The sequence below is a fragment of the Corvus brachyrhynchos genome, unplaced genomic scaffold (genome assembly GCF_000691975.1).
Source record: "Corvus brachyrhynchos isolate BGI_N302 unplaced genomic scaffold, ASM69197v1 scaffold164, whole genome shotgun sequence".
NCBI lineage: Eukaryota > Metazoa > Chordata > Aves > Passeriformes > Corvidae > Corvus > Corvus brachyrhynchos.
The window spans coordinates 1,149,047-1,155,755 of NW_008237426.1; the positions used below are offsets into that span (position 1 = coordinate 1,149,047).

The 6,709-nt window shown below is 52.6% G+C and overlaps 1 long non-coding RNA gene across 15 annotated transcripts in view; it reads left to right on the forward strand.

Moving 5' to 3' along the window:
* The window catches only part of LOC108445929, an 82,393-nt gene that overhangs the window by 27,296 nt on the left and 48,388 nt on the right, over nucleotides 1–6,709 (forward strand). The window contains exon 1 of one of the 15 annotated variants that reach the window (XR_001860970.1): nucleotides 7–162. The exons of the other annotated variants lie outside the window; for them this stretch is intronic. This is a non-coding gene — a long non-coding RNA (uncharacterized LOC108445929). Of the gene's footprint in view, nucleotides 1–6; nucleotides 163–6,709 lie in introns of those variants that run through there. 15 annotated transcript variants of the gene reach the window in all.

The following is a 6,709-nucleotide window of genomic DNA, read 5'->3' on the forward strand; positions in this document are numbered from 1 at the left end:
CTCAGCAAAGGGACACAATTGGGCCCTGGAAGACCAGCTGGGTGGAGGGTGAAGTGCTGAGAGTGGAGTTGTTCTGTGTTTGAGAGTAAATGTGGATGAACATCCCTTACCCCTTGCTGACGGAGCACTGTGGTGTCCCTGCCTGCCCTTCACACCAAATGGGTGAGCTTGACCACTTCCTTTATTTTAAAAATCATTGTACCTGTATCCGTAGAATCACAGGCTGGTTTTGGTTGGAAGGGACCTTAAAGATCATCTCATTCCAGACCTTGCCACGGGCAGGGACCCCTTCCACTAGCCCAGGGTCCCCCAAGCCCCATCCAGCCTGGCCTTGGACACTGCCAGGAATCCAGGGGCAGCCACAGCTGCTCTGGGCAGCCTGAGTTTGCCCACTTTCTTTATGCTTGTTTAATCATTGTACCTGTATTCCTTTCCAACCAGCAGGTCAGGGTTTGCCATATCATGTGTAGGGAGGATGTTTCCCCATCCTTGCTGCTCCAGCTGCCCTCTGGGACTGTTTCTGGGCTCACAGCACTTACCACCTTCCTTGAGTGCAGGCTGTGTTTTCTCACGTCCTGCTCAAGTAACAAAACCAACCTTCCAGTGTGAAGGGGACTGATCCAGGGTGTTTGAGGTTTAACTCTTCCATGTCTTCCCTCAGAGCCAGGGCTCAGTCATGCTGTGCCACTGGCCCATGTTGTGCTGGTCAGCTGGGTCATGGGGCTTCCAGCACTGCACAGGCACTTCAAAGAACTTTCCATGGCCAGGAAACAAGGAGATTAGAGGCACACTGAGGCTTTTGTTTTATGCCAGCACTTTGCAATGCTCTTGCTGGTATTCCTGAGGCCCCATGTTTAACCATGGATAGAATAGAGCAGGAGGCACTACACACCACATTTCTGAGGGGTGAGAGTCACAAGGCTCTTCACGCAGCCCAAGAGCCAAGTGGTTCCAGGGGAGCTTCAGGACTGGCTCCTTCAGGATGCTTCCTCTGGCAGCAGGGAATAGCTCAGCCTCACCACCACAGGCACTGCTTGGAGCCTGAGGTTGGCTCTCCCCTGTCCCCTTGCACCCCAGGGACAGGCCACCTGCCTCAGAGTGTGCTCTGGGAGGCAGTGCTGAGGTAGCCGGAGCTCCTGGCAGGCTGGAGGAGTGGCTGGTGCTGGGGTTTTGCTGCCTCTTCTTTTCTCTCATGCCTTTGCACCCTTTCCAGATGTGCATCAGCTCCACTCCCTCCCGCAGCAGTGGAGCAAACAGGAGTGGAGTTCTTCCCACTGGGAAGAGCACGCTCCAGCTGCTGTTCCTCCATGCTTTCTGCCCAGCAATGTAAACAGTTTACAGGGGACTTTGTAAACAGCAGATTTGTTTAGGATATTGTCTGCATTCCCCTCGCCTCTGTGCTCTCTTTTTCAGCAGCACAGGGAGGGCTGACCTGCCAGCTGTAGGGCTGGAGCTTGCCTGGCCAGAGGGGACGGCGGTGACAACCAAGAGGAAGGAGTTGTGTGCACTCCTGAGCTCCCTGTGAGCCTGGTGGATTGAGGGGACCATACACAAACACTGTGGCTGCATGGAAATGTTTCTGCATCCAGCAGAGAGGGAAGCTGGCATGGGATGCCCTTTGCAGGACGTGGTTGTGTGGGAGAACAGAGTGAGCAGAAAGCCCCAGGGCACTGGGAGAGATCAGACATCTTCAAAGGCAGGAGCTTCATCCCAGAAAAGCACTGCCTGTTAGAAAAGCCTCAGAAAGTCGTTGGCTCCCTCGGAAAGCTGATTGTCCACCTAGGGAAAGGAGGCTGTTAAATCAGCTTGGTGGGAGTAACATCTGAGGATGCCTGTGCTCCCTTCAGGGCTCTTCATGCAGAGATCCAGCCTGTACCTGGCTTCCCTCTTAGCCCTTGGAAAGGAGCAGAGGAGGGAGGGGGCAATTTCCACCTGAGCTTCTGCACCTGCCACAGCAGCTCTGTCAAACTTCCCTCCCAGAAAACTTCCCAAACAGAAACTCATTAAACCTCAGGTGTGCACACAGCAGACAGGAGCAGTCTCAGGAGGGAGCCTCAAGTAGAGGCTGACATGTCAAAAAGAGGGTCGGGGTTGGGAGAGCAGCAAAAAAGGTTTAGAAGCAGTCAGGGGATGTTCCTGTAGCCCCAGATGTTTAGTGCAGCTGTAGGTGAGTTCCACCTTCCCTCTGCTTGTGAAACAACAGACCCTGTAGACGAGGGAGCAAAGCCCAAATGTTTCAGTGCACTTACTGTCTGCTGGGTTCTTTAAATTTTGTCTTGTAAGTCTGAGCAGCTTAAATCTGTGACAGGCCCTCGAGCCACTGCCTCTGTACTCTGGCATTCCCCATGGACAGGAGGGATAACTGCTGCAGGCCGGGCAGTCAGGAGCTGACAGCAGAATGTTTGGCTCTTTGTTTGCCCCCGTTCCCTGCCAACCACAAGTTTGAGGCTTGAATTTAAACATCCTGGGTAGAAAGGACAAGATCTCCAAATGACAGCTCTGGTTTGTTGCCAGGGAAGTCTTGCATCCAGGAGACACAAACAGCTCCACGAAGCCAAACATGGGGAGAAGCAATCTGACCCCATTTTCCACAGCATGGGCTTCCCAAGTATGTGGCTGCTGGATGCAGTTCGGAATGGTCTCCACCTCCTCTGTTTGTGTGACCATGTGAGAGGCTGGTGACCTGCTCTGGCTGTGTCCATGTGGGCATATTATTAGGAAGAAAAGGCCAGCAAGTTTTTCCTGCTTCCCTCAGAGGCATGGATGTATGGCACAGACCCAGCCTGGCCCAGGAACAATTGTGAGGGCTTCATTCTGGATGGCTCAGGATGCTTTAAATACCACATAAAAACCCTGTTTGCCTTTGGGAGATGTGGATAGTTGAGTGTTGTCCAGCAGAATCCTGTTGATTTTCTGGTGAGCTCTAACTGTAAATATTTGTACAAAAAATTATCTTGTGTTAACCTTAGGGAAATTTAATCTCTCTGTACATAGTGAAATCTGGCTGGAGTCACAAGTGGAAGTGAGAGTGGTAGTTTCATCCCCAGTGGATGGTCACCCAGACCGGCGCAGAAACCAGCGTGTTGCCCAGCATGGATGGCACCTTGCTTGTCAGGAAGGGCTGAAAGGACAGCTGGAATTGCTGGGCAGGATGAAGATGCATTGGTAGATGTTGATACGGTCCTGAACAGGAAAGCAGGAGAGCTCCAGCTCGTGTGGGATGACTGAGGTGGCTGGTGGAAGGCTCAGGGCTGTCAGGATTGTTCCCAAAATCTTTCCGTTTCCTTGCAGGGTCTGGATTTAGCCTGTAGCATGGGACCAGTTTTGCTATAAATCTCAAAGCTCAAACAGATTTTTCAGCCCTGCTTTAGGTAAAGCCCCCCTCTGTTCAGCTCAGCTCACTGACGGGTGTTGTGCCCTCTTGGGAGGAGGGTGGATGTTACAGGAAGGGCTCAGTTCCCTCCTTCTCTTGGATACTCACCTTTGTCAGGGTGTAGAGGTGACAGGAAGCTCCCTGGGAACCTCTGCCTTCACCTCCTGTCTGCCTAATTCATCCCTGGAACCCTGCTACAGCCTGGGATAGCGACACCAGACTCCCAGAGAGCAGAGCTGAGTCGGAGGGAAGGAAGAAGAGTGCAAATCACCAAGGAGAGGCTGAGCAGATGTGTGGGTGGAGGGAGACAGCAGCAGTGCCAGAGCAGAAGTGGGAAAAGTGGGAAGAACTGTCTGTCCATGGGGAGCTGCTGGGCATGAGGAGAGAGCTCCCACAGCCCTGCAGACCACGCTGGACTCGAACGGCTGACAGCTGCCCCTGCAGCCCTCAGGTGCCTTGAAACCCCACCTTCCTTTACAGTCACTTAGATCCCTTGGGCGGAAACATCTGGAAGCATTCTCCCCAAACCCCCCTGCTCAAGACACCCAGGCAGGCAGGCAGGTCTGTTCCTTTTGTACCCATCCAAAGGGATTGAGTGCAGGGCTGAGCTGTGTCTGGGATCCTCTCAGGGAGGGAGATATCCGTACGTGGTCCAGCTCAGCTCCATTCCCAGTTTCAGGCCTTGGCGTGGGCGTAGCTGCTCCGTGTGAGGGTTGGGAGCGTGTGTGCAGGCAGGAGCTCCGGTAGGCTCTGGCAATTCCCATTTAGGTTTGACCTTTTGCTGGATATTAAAGCCTTGCTGTGGCTCAGTGAGATGAACACTGCAGCAAACACAATTCCTCAAGATGAAATATCTCTCCAGAGGGTAATTCCAGCCTCATTTGAGGGTTGTTGTATTTTTTTTCCTTTCCCGCTGAATCATTTATTCCTGGTGTCAGGAGGGTGCAGAATGACTTTCCCCACTGGCTTTCAGAGCTTCATTGATTCTTCAACTCCCACTCCTGCAAATCTGCTGGAACAGCAGCCCTTTGCCTCTCCAATTCTCCCAGGAGGGGAATGGGGAAGCGAGGGTCTCAGGACTGAGGGAGCTCTTTGGGGAACCTATTCACAATCTGGGGGAGATGCCATCAAATTTTAAGCTCTGTAATCCAGAGGCAATGTATTTATCTGTAGATTTTTTGCCTTAAAAGCCTTCTCAGCACTCTGCTGTCTGCATGGGGAAGGTAAAGAGAGCAGGACACCTTTCACTGAGGTTGTACAGGGCACTGTGGACCTTTGGCCCTTCCTGCTTTGTGGTTCACTGTTGCAGCTGAACTCTGCTCATGATGGGTTTGAATCCTTCAGCAAAGGAAGGCAGTGTGCTCCCAAAATATGTGTAGTGCACAGATGCAGTCAGTGCCTGGCTGCCAGGCAGCAGTGACTGAAGCCAGGCCTCTGCCTGTCATCATCAATCCATTTGCAGCCCCAGCTCTGAGTTCACACCTCGTGCTCTCCACTGCAGCTCCCTTCTCTGCGCTCCTGGGACACAGGAAAAGGCTCTTCTTCCCGTTGGGGGTGGGGAGGTGGGAGGACAAGAGGCAATGGAGTGAGACCTGGAGAAAAGAGGGTCCTGGAACCCAACCCGAGGGGTGCCATCACATCACTCTGGGATCCCGTGTGCGGGCAGGAGCGGCCGGGGCGGCAGCTGCTGGGCACTGCGGTGTGGAGCTGAGGGAGCCAAGTGGGTGTGAAGGGCAGGGTCCTGCTTGACCCCTCTCCAGAAGAGGAGCAAGTAGAGCAGGACTGCTGCCACATGGAGCCCAGCCTTTCCTGATGGCTGAATGGACCCCTGTGTCCAGCAAAGTTTGTCAGCAGGCGCTGGCTGCAGAGCCCAGAGCTTTGATTTAAGGAGTCTGAACCAAGCACATTAGCACTTATGTATTCCCGTGCCAAGCAGTTGTAAATGTTTCTATTTGTTCTGCACTTGGCCTGGCTCCTCCTGTTTATTATCCCAAATGTGCCCAGATCATGACCCTGCTCCCCTTCTCCAGCACTCCCTCCAATTCCATTTATTTTCCACCGCTTCCCATGAACCCCTGTAACACAAGTACCATTCAAAGGACAGAAAAACAGAGGGGGGTGGATGTTCATGGAAGTGCTGTGCCCTCCTTGGGATCAGGCACTGGCATCAGTGTCAGTAGGAAATGCAGAGGGATGCTGCCAGGGAGCTGGGGGCCGGAAAACGATGGAGGAAACTCAGTGCTGGCAGACATTTAAGTCACTCTTGATTGCAGTGCTGCACAGGAACAAAAAGGATCAATATTTATTAGTTGCAGAAAGCATAATTTTGCATGAAAGGCATTGATCAGCGTGTCAGCCCAGACAATGTCATTACATCTTTATGATTTGGTCAACATCCCTCTAGGAATAAGGACGTTGTTCCCCTAGACAGACAGAGCTGGGGGTGAAGGAAGGGTTCAGCACAGTGCTGTGATCAGAGTGGGGCACAGGAGGAGTGTTGCGTGTCACAGGATGGGCTCAGGGGCTCTGGTCTGCTGCCTCATCGTTCTGTGTGGTCAGTTTGTCTCTGAGGTCTAAGGGCCACCAAGAGAAATTCCCTATTTCAGAGTCAGGGCCTAATATTTTAGTCCTCTTTCCAAGTGAATTAAGCTGCGTGTGTGAAAGCTCCCCCTAAGTACCAGTGCACAATTATGGCTTTATGGCAGTGGCTTGGAGAAGGCAGAGGAGCTCTGTGGCAGCCTTCAGTGAGGTGGAGAGGTGTTGGAGAGGATCAGGTGGAAATAGGAAGATGAGGATGGTGGAAGTTGTTGCAGTTTTACAGCTGGACACAAAGCCAAAGGGAAGAGGCTTCTGGAGCTGCACTGTGGGAGATGACTGCTGCTCACATCTCTCCTTGCTGTGGGTCTGTTATGATCCAGTTTTAAGGTTCTTAGAAATGCCTCTGCCTGAATTAAGGTGCAAACGAGACCATATGCCAGTGACAATAGTAAGAGTTTTATTTGATGGTAAATATGAGAGCGAGAGAGAGAGTAAGAAAGAAAGAAGTAGAAAATAGGTGGGGGGGACAGAAAGAGTGACAGGGACAGAATAAGGAAAATATCACCACTCTGTTGATCCTCTGCAGCTGGTCTCTTGGTGGTGAAGGTCCCCCAGAAGGCACAGAGTCCCACGGGTGTATATGCTCAGGCTAGGTAAGCATGTCCCCTGGAGGTGGGGGTCAGTCTCTCACAGCAGGCTCTGGGTCTGTTGCACCACGTGCAGTCCTGTGGGGCCAAGCATCTCACAGGAAAGTCCTGTGGATGTGCCCTGTGGGGTTGGGGGTTCCACAGCTGGGCC